At 42.5% G+C, this 10,114-nt stretch overlaps 1 long non-coding RNA gene across 1 annotated transcript; it reads right to left on the bottom strand.

Moving 5' to 3' along the window:
* Nucleotides 1-4,938: 4,938 nt before the first annotated feature.
* On the bottom strand, nucleotides 4,939-7,438 carry LOC129437481 (uncharacterized). Its single transcript, XR_012368099.1, has 4 exons — nucleotides 6,904-7,438; nucleotides 6,722-6,798; nucleotides 6,372-6,550; nucleotides 4,939-5,895 (listed from the first exon to the last, which is right to left on the bottom strand). It is a non-coding gene; the product is annotated as an uncharacterized lncRNA (long non-coding RNA).
* Nucleotides 7,439-10,114: the final 2,676 nt, after the last annotated feature.

Raw genomic sequence — 10,114 nt, 5'->3', positions numbered from 1 at the left:
GGAGTTACAAACTCAATTTATACTTTATACTATATAACCTGTTATATTGTGACAAATCTACCCACCTACCTTAAAATGATTGAAATGTTGGGATGAGGAAACAAGCAGCTCGTGAGGAAACCCACCAATATTGGTGTTAAAGCTGTTATGTACAGAGGAATGGGCAAAAAGTCATCCAAGTCAATAAGCAGGACTGTTCAAAAGTTACTGGAAATGTTTTGTTGCAATTATTGCTGCTATACTCAGTGTGGACAGCTGTTATTAGTAATGCACTTACGTTTTTGGACTTTCTTTTGAGGACCTTGTAAAACCTTAGGGCTTTACAGTAAATGTTCTGCAGCCATAGATTGCACATGCAATGTCTTTGAAAGCATATGTCTGTGCTATATATGTTGAATAAATGTTTAAGACTTGTATGGATTATCTTCACGTGCGTGTCACAATGGGGTTGTAGTATGTTATACACACTGGAATGTGTATAAAGAAGAAAGATTCACACAGTATATAGCACACCGGTAAATCTTTATTTTAGCCAGATGGCCTACTGCATTAGGACATTTCTGATGTTAGTTTGATCTGAGCTGCTAAGAAGCTGATAGCAGTGTTAGAATCAGGTTAAAACAGAAGGGCAGGCAGGTTTAACTCTGGGCTGGGGGTGAATGACGATAATGATAACTAGTTGCAAATAAAATCGAAAATGAAATGAACAACAATAAATACATCTGTATCAGTAATCTTGATTTAAAACACAGTTATCAAAGACACAATACAGTCAGTCGTTTAAATACTGCCACCTGGTGGTAAAAAGTGGGAACAGTTTGGTCCATTACGGTGGAAAACCACATTAAATATTAATTTAATTATATAATATAGCGCTAACAGTAACAACTCTGCACACACAATAAGTTCTTAGTACTGTATTGAACCAAACAATGACCTCGTTAACCGTGAATGGTGATGTGTACGTGGATAGGCACGATATTAAATCACTGTAATAAACTACTGTTGCTAACATATTTCTTTCGGTTCAGGTTTATATAAGCCTATTTATTTATAGATTTTGTTTTCTTCTAACGCTGCATATTATGACCGGCTTTTATTTTGATAGGCTGTATTTACTATAACTTCCGCGTCACGTGACCAACCTGTCTTTCTTTTAATGTAGATCTTCAAATGGAGAAATAAAAAAGGAATTTCCAAAAATCAAAATCGGATCGTTATTTGAATTTGGTTTAGTTGTTTTTCGTTTTTGGATTCAGAAACCAAAAATGGAAGAACGGCTCTTTTTTTGCGGTTTTTGATTTTTTGTTTGAAACGACAAACGGAAAACGTGTGGTTTCTCGTTATTTTGTTTTTTTGGTTTAAACGAAAAAACAAACGATCAAAACGTACACGGATCGTGCTCTTCGTCTCATATTTAGAAGTTCATCAAACTAAACATTAAAAAACGGATGTTTTCGACGGGTATACGTTTTTAAAATGTTTTTTAAACATAGTGGTTATCTTGTCAAAAGTTAAACTACAAAACAGGTAAGCCGTTTCTTTAAATTTCGGTGATGAAACGGAAAATATCTGCACCGAACCTATATTTATGCCTTTCTTGTGATTTAATATTATGGTCGGTGTTCACTTTCAAATGATAGAAAAGAGATTCCTGAAATAAATAATATCATCAGTTGTTTCTGTATCTAAAGTGAATACAGAGATGATCAAAGTGAAAGCAAGCAGGTATTTCTGTGCTAAATAATAACGCGTAGTGTCTATAAAATCATTAATTTCAGTGTTTTTATGAATTGTATATGAAGCTTAGTTTTTATAATTTGCAGTAACAATCACAAAATATAGCTGCAAGCAGCAATTGCGGGGCCAAGCACCTTCAGCGCAATGAGCACCCAAAGCACAGCAAAAACCACACAACGCAGCAAATGTGCAAAGCGCAGAAAGCGCGCAATACAGAGGCCGAACCCGAAGCAAAGCAAATGCAGAGCAGAACCACTGCAGTGCGGAGCAACAACAGTAAAGATGGCAAAAATATAACACGTGTGAAAAACCAGACAGGTCGAGAAGAACGTGTTAAAGTGAACACAAACGGAAATCTCAATAAGTGAAAGTAAGAGCTGGGATTCGAACCCATGACCTCAGGTTCCCAAAGCACAGCAGTTACCGCATGCGCCACTGAGTAAACAATTAAACCACTGAGTTGGTGTGTCCAAGCTATAGAATAGAGATTTAGAGCTGTAAACATTGATATCCAGCAATTACCAAAAGTGCAGAAATGACAACAGAGAGCACAAATAACTGAAATACAATGTATAGTATGAGATTCACAAAACTTAAGTGAGAAAAAAAAGTGAAGACAAAATTTCACTGCACATGGGATTCGAACCCATGACCTCAGAATCTCATGGCATGTGGTTAACAAGATGCACAACTCAGTTAACACAGCTCAAAGGGCAGCAAAAAAACAGCTTAGGTGCTGCAAGGATTGACATGTTCCAATCAACACAGATGCAGAACTGACAGTCCAGAGCAGAACTAACAGAAATACAATGTATATGAGAATCAAAAAGCTCAAGTGAGATTGAAGACAAGAAGATCATTCTGTATAGTAATGCTATACAATGTAATATACAGTCACATTAATTTACTATGACAAATAGACAATGTCACAGGCACGGTCAACTTTGGAGTGGTATTTCTAAGAAAGAGAACAGAATATCAAAAATCTGTTCGGTCATTTCTGTGTGGATTGCTTCAAACATTATACGAGCAGTACCTGGCATAAAATAAACAAAATTTGTAAAAGGAGTAGCAAAAAAATCATCTACCATATGCTTTACAATAACACATGAACAGAATGTTGGAAAATGACAAACGAGGTATCGTTGCAATCGGCATAAACCAGTGAATACAATTTCACAAAGAAATTAATATCAGACAAAGTATTCCGAAGTTATAAGCAGTTCCATAAGAACTGTTATAGTTTATTACCCCTAGGTGGCGCCGTACTCTGACTTCCCAGGTACCTTTAGGACATCATGTCAAAGCTCCTTACCACTTTTTGCGCGGATATGTCCAATAGTTCAAAAATATAACAATTTATGTGAAATTTCAAAACGGCGGACAGGCGGTTTGGTCAAACCCGGCATAATACACATCGACAGATGCGGCATGATGTAAGCAATCCATAGACATCAAGATCATAATTTTCTGACAAACAGTTCGGAAGTTATGGGCAAAAATAGCCTATTTTCATATCTCATGACCCATAGGTGGCGCTGTCACCAAATTTGGCATGAACCCCAAGTTCATGGTCCACATTAAGTGTACCAAATTTCATTTCAATTGATCAAAGAATGACCGAGGTTCAGCTTCAGAACCATTATTGCATCAACCTCGTTAAGTTCACGCATTTATTACTTTTGCATAAACATAAATATCAAAATTCTGTTCGGTCATTTCTATGCAGCTCACTACAAAGATCATCTGTGACAAACTTCATAACAATTGAACCAAATTTGAATGAGGAGTAGCGAATAAACGGAATACTGTACATTTCAAAATGGCCGCTACTGTAATGGGTGGAGTTTTACTGTAAGGTATTAAAAACAACAAGCATGAGGAGAGCAATCACGTGTACTAAGTAGAATTTTCATAGATCAAGCGGATCAGCAGTTATAACCATTTGAACATTGAATTTTTGCACTGCTGGTGGCGCTAAAGAGTTAGGACTAGAGACCCCATTTTTGGTCACATGACTTTTTAAGACCACCACTACAACTGTGCCAAATTTCATCATTTTCCTACGTACGGTTCATAGGGCTGCCATAGACTCCCATTGGGGAAGAAGATGAAGAATAATAATACTGACAGTTCCAATAGGTGCCTAAGCACCTTCGGTGCTTGGCCCCTAATTATTTGTCATTTCTCATTTGTCGTTTTTTTTTTTGGTCATGACTGGTTTGATGCGCTTAATCTCCAAATCAAATAAAAACACTGAATTAGCCGAGGTTTCCAAGGCAGGATCACCTTTGTTATATTTTTAGGTTTAGTTATCAAAATGTTTTTTTTGTGTGATGTTCTGTAGATCGTGGTTTTAAAATGTTATGAGGAATAATTAAACAAATGTTGCCTTACATTTTACCTTAAAAATATATAAATGCATCATCAGTTTTGTCTTCGTTCATCACTTGAAAGACAGTTTTGGTCACTTTATCAGAAAGTTGTTTATGTGTGCTGCTTGTGAAAGAAAATAAAAGTTATCAATTTATACCTGGTCTGACCCCCTCCCAACCCATGCACACACACATAGATGATTCGACTATCGGTTGACTATGAAAAGATTTGACAATTCTGATTCGAATATGTAAATCCTTATTAATAGTAGGGCTGTCCTCGACTATTACATTTTGTGTCTGTTTTACTCATGTAAATTTGTATATTATCAGAGAGAAACATGAATGCACTGTCACTAATACACAGATCACAGTGAAATGTATATTTATGTCTTTTCTCCAAACAGTATGATAACAAATAAAGGTGAAAATAGTTCTGCACAAAAATTTTTTTTTTTTGTGAGGATGTTTTAACTGCATATAAAATGTATGAATCACAAAAACACATTTCTCTTTGGTAAATGGCAATTAGTTGTACTACACACATTCTGTCATCATTTTGTCACTCTCATGTTGTTACAAACCCATATAAATTTCTTTGTTCGGATAAACACGAAGGAAGATATTTTGAGTAATGTTTGTAATCAAACGGTTTCTGTACCCCATTCACTTTCATAGTAGAAAAAAATAATTCTATGGAAGTAAATTTGGTCCACAATGTTTAAAAACATTACTCAAAAATATTTTCATTCATGTCCATCCGAACAAAGAAACCTATATGGGTCTGCAACAAAACGTGAGTAAATAAAGACAGAACTTAAATGGCTCGGGCGGCTCCAGCCGCGCTGAACTGTGCTGGCTCGGGCAGCTCCAGCTACGCTAAACGCGCTGGCTAGGGCGGCTTCGGCTGCGCTAAAAGCACTGACTTGGGCGGCTCCGATTGCACTGGACACACTGGCTTGGGAGACTCTGGCCGTGCTGGACGCGCTGGCCTTGGCGGCTCCAGCCGTGCTGAACGCGCTGACTTCGGCAACTCTGGTCGCGCTGAAATCGGCAGTTCTGGCGGCACTGAACGCGCTGACACCGGCAGCTCCGGCGGGACTGAACGCGCTGGCTTCGGTCGCGCTGAACACGCTGGCTTCGGGGACTCCGACCACGCTGAACGCGCTGGCTTCGGCAGCTCCAAATGCGCTAAACGTGCTGACTTCCCCGACATCACTGCTGGGTTCAGGTGTGGCTGGTTCATTCTGTCAGGGTTTGAGACTGGGAATAAGAGAACCCAAGCGCAGACGATATCGGGGAGTGAACATAGAACATTTATTAACTGAGACATGAAAACAAAAGCCCACATGGGGGCAAAACTACATACAACATGATCTTTTACAAACACTGACTTGACATGATAAACTAGACTCTAATGGAAACATTTAACTGAATGAACACAATGAAGACTGCATGACATGACACATGTAAACACAATGAACCAGCACAAGACAAGAGACAAGAGGGGATTAAATAGGGGAACTAAACGAGGGCAACACAGGTGAGAGGGATAACCAATAATGAATAATTAACCAGGGGGCGGGGACTTGGAACGAGACGCCAGAGGCACATGACCCAATATACAAGGCCATGAGCCTCCACATGAAACAAGAGACTGTCAGAACCCTGCCATCACGATAAAACATAAATATAAAACAAGACTCTCGTGGCAGTGTCCTGACAGTAGTGTTCCATGGCCTTTGGCTGAATTCTCATTAAAGAAGATTTGATGATAAATCTGTAATCGTAAAAACAAGGTTAAGGTTAATTGCTATATCAGTATAGGTGACATCAAATCACTAATTTGTAGCTTTACACTGGAAATAAATGTTAAAGGGGTAGTTCACCCAAAAATGAAAATTCTGTCATCATTTACCAACTCTCATGTTGTTAAAAACCCACATAAGTCTGTTTGTTCTGATGAGAAACGCTTGTAACCAAACCGTTCGTGGACCCCATTCACTTCCATAGTAGAAAAAAAGAATACTATGGAAGTAAATGGGGTCCACAAACGGTTTGGTTACAAACATTTCTCAAAACTACTTCTGTTGTGTTCATCAGAACAAAAATGTATACTGGTTTGACTTTGAACAACATGAATGTGAGTAATTGAGTAAATTATGACTGAATTTTCATTTTTGGGTGGACTATCCATTTAATCCACACCAATAAAGTACATTAAAGACATAATTTTGAAATGTAAAAAAAATCTACCTCAAAAAGATTCTGGATAGCATGCCAGTCTTTGAACTTAAAAACTAAACCTTCCAGGCGGCCTTCCTCCGTCTCCCCATCAGCAAAGGCCCATTGGACATTTTCGGCTGTTACCTTCTGTTAGCCTATCACCCCCGACCAAAATCTTCTCCAACCCATCAGGAGATCTTACTACATACCTTTAGAAAATTAATAAACTATTAACTTCAGCATATTGGGCCTGTTCCTGTTATGTGAGGTACAGTATTCCAAGATTTGAAGCTCAAAAGAACTTTTAGAAACTCTACTCCACATAAAGGAAATCGTCACAATATATAACAAAGCAATTACTCCTCTCTCCCAATACTTACTCCTTTTGAATGTGCTGGAACACATCCACCAAGTCACCAGTTTTGTTTTAATTTTTAAAGAGAAGTCCTTGCGGGAACTGTATTGGACAATTAAAATGTAACAAATGTGTGTTAAAAATAAGACATCACAACTACTTTCATGTAAAACATTTTTGATTTTGATCAAATGTTTCTTTACTTACATGGGTTGAGGTCTGGGCCATTTCGTCCGTGTACAGATGGGGGATGTGATGGACAACAGCACTTGCGAAAGGCTTCAGTACTTCCAAATAACTGGTCAGGATACGGCTTCCCAAAACAAAAAACTCTCACCGCATGCAGGCTTGTGTATGTGGACCTGAAAGTGACTCCCCGAGATCATAGTCTGACAAGCTATTGGCCGGTTTAGTGTTTGGGAGATGGAGCGAGGGTATTCGGTCAATGACACACATGTGATGGATCCAGTGTATAGACTTGTTTGTCTGGTTGGTTGACTGGTGATGTGTGTGTATAAAAAAGTCAAGGTTATCAAAAACAATTGAATATGTGTGTGGTATAGATGTCGCTGGAAGTGGTGGAACAGAGAGGGGTACAACACCCAAATCAGCCATGTCCTCATCCGAAAGTGCACTGAATGTGAACACATCACGGACATCAACCACGTCGGTAGGCTGTTTGGTGGGCTCACCGGTGCAGCTTGATATGGAAGTGCTTACTGTTTGGTATTATGAGAAATAGGGAAATTCGTGTGTGTTTTTTGAGACGTTGATGGCAGTGTGCTTCTCCAACGTGGGTCACTCGTACTCTTTAGCCAATCAGATGCGAGCTCACCATTCAACCAATCATAAGCCGCCAAGAGCGCAGCACTCAAGGAGCTCAGCATTGCACACCTTTTGCGCAATCAACTGAAATGAAGCTTCACGTCATCAACCAAGCATGGCGAACGAAGTGCAGGATATACGTGTGTAAGTTATTTTCAGGATTCTGCCGGAATCCTGTTTGGTATGTATATATATATATATATATATAAAACACATCCATACATAAACACTAGACACTAACTATAAAGCTCTGCCCAGCCTCAGGCAACTGCCGCCTTCCCGGCCTCTGATGCGCAGCTGCATCAGCCCCTGCTGGCGCAGCCTCAGCCTGAGTCCCCTCAGCCTTTAAACCCTGACCTTGTTTTTCCCATCCTGCCTCAAGCTGTTTCCCTCCTTAAGAACCCCGCTAAGCCAGCCATATATGAAGAGTTTCGTTGCAAAACGAGATAACCACCGTTTTTTTAATTGTTCAGAAATCTCGTTTTTTGGTTGTGCATTCCAATTAATTTCAATGGAACTGGAGTTCCCGGTCTCTGTGATTTCCTCACTGCGTCATCCTCACCAGTAGCTTGTTTATTCCCCAGTATGTATCTGTACAAGTTCTCTCCTTTCCCTTCAGTGCGAGTCCCTCATTTGATGTATGTCGCCGTATCGTGTCTTGTCGTGTCTTGTTGACTTTAATATATTAGTCTGTGCTTTCTGCTTTTCGCCATTTCAGAGATTCAGCTGCTGATTCACCATCTATGGATTTATATCTCCCCGCTGTGGATTTACTACCCGCTGTTGGACTATAAGTTACTCTATTCCCTCCATAGACTGTCGCCATCTGACTTTAGTTCTTCACAGCCATTTAGGTCTTCACAGCCATCTGACTTTAGTTCTTCATACCCCTCAGGGAGTGTTGTGCCCTGAGGGGTATGCCCGTTTGCGGGTTGCTAATGACTGTTTTCTTTGCGTCCATAGACTGCCCATGCACCTGTTGAAGGCCTGTCTGGATTAATTCATCTGCCTTCCTGTTTCTCCACCTGCGGTGTCCCGCTGTGGAAGCTTGGTAATCCGATTGGCTTCTCCCCTGTGCCTGGGTGAGAATCGCCCTTTCGTTCAGGCTTCTGCGCTGCGGTGCGCGCAGGAGCGCCCTACGTGCCTCGCCCCATATTGGGGTCCAGATACCTGTGTAGCTCCCCGTGCCGTGGTCGGCCGGGGCATCTCCTATTTTCTCTACATGCCTCTTTCCTTATTGGGGACCAGATACCTGTGTACTTCCCGGGCCGAGGACGGCCGAAGGCATCTCCTGTATTTCTATTCATCAACGGCAGTCTATTCTGTTTTCTTCATTGTCAAATAAAAGTACCTTTTGCATTGGGATCTTGACTCTGTTGTTCCTTACAGAATGGACTCGCCCTCAATGGATCCCGCAAAGGTTGATTCTGTCTCGGTGTGGTGGAGTACCCTCTTTGCCGAGACTCAGGCTGGCGAAGGCCCATTTCCACCTCAAGGAGGGCTCTCTCTGAAGGATTATGCCAGGTCTGTGAAGAAGAAGAGGGGATTGTTTCCTGATGAGTTAGCAAACTCCTACCTAATTGCTGGTCTTAATGAACCCCCACCTCAGCATAAGCGGAGGGATTTGGTGCGTCTTCCCTATTGGGAGATGGTGGATCGCCTCGGACAACATCAACAGGACCGGACCGGTACGCCACCTCCTAGTCTGTCAGCCAATCGTCTGTTCCCTATCCTTGAGGGTCGCGTTGTTGGAGTACTGACGCAGCAGATTCCAGCTCTCACCACTTCGAGCCCCGAAAGCTCTGCCCAGCCTGCCAGCCTTCGGGGTAAACGTGAGCGAAGAATATCATGGGAATCTGCATCCGAAGGGTCCTCTACCGAGCCTGTCATGCCCATCACACCGCCTCCTTCACTTACACTCTCTGCGCCGCGCCTGAAGAAGAAGAAGAGGAAGAAGGGGTCCTCTGCTCTTCAGCCAGCTGCCACCTCCCCGGCCTCTGATACGCAGCAGCCTCTGCCGGTGCAGCCTCAGCCCGAGTCTGCCCAGCCTCAGCCAGCTGCCGCCTTCCCGGCCTCTGATACGCAGCAGCCTCAGCCTCTGCCGGTGCAGCCTCAGCCCGAGTCTGCCCAGCCTCAGCCAGCTGCCGCCTTCCCGGCCTCTGATGTGCAGCTGCATCAGCCCCTGCCGGCGCAGCCTCAGCCCAAGTCTGCCCAGTCTCAGTCAGCCACAGCCTTCTCTATCCCGGGTCCGGTCTCGTCGTCCCCTGCTGCCCGCTGCACCCCATGTCATTGTCGCTGTCTTGTCTCCGCTGCCGTCCGCAGCCTCCTCTGTCACGGTCCCTGTCTCATCTCCGCAGCCGCCCGCTGCACCCCCTGTCATTGTCCCTGTCTCCGCTGCCGTCTGCAGCCTCCCCTGTCACGGCCCGTCTCGTCTCCGCTGCTGGCCGCAGCGCCCCCGTCATGTTTCCTGTTTCCCCTCAGCCTTTAAACCATGACCTTGTGTTTCCCGTCCTGCCTCAAGCTGTTTCCCTCCCTAAGAACCCCGCTAAACCAGCCTGGACTCCTTGCAACCAACCCTCAGCTACACCCCGAG

The sequence above is a fragment of the Misgurnus anguillicaudatus genome, chromosome 25, assembly GCF_027580225.2.
Source record: "Misgurnus anguillicaudatus chromosome 25, ASM2758022v2, whole genome shotgun sequence".
NCBI classification, from domain to species: domain Eukaryota; kingdom Metazoa; phylum Chordata; class Actinopteri; order Cypriniformes; family Cobitidae; genus Misgurnus; species Misgurnus anguillicaudatus.
Note: the sequence above shows the minus strand (reverse complement) of the source record. Positions and strands in the feature narration are given on the sequence as shown.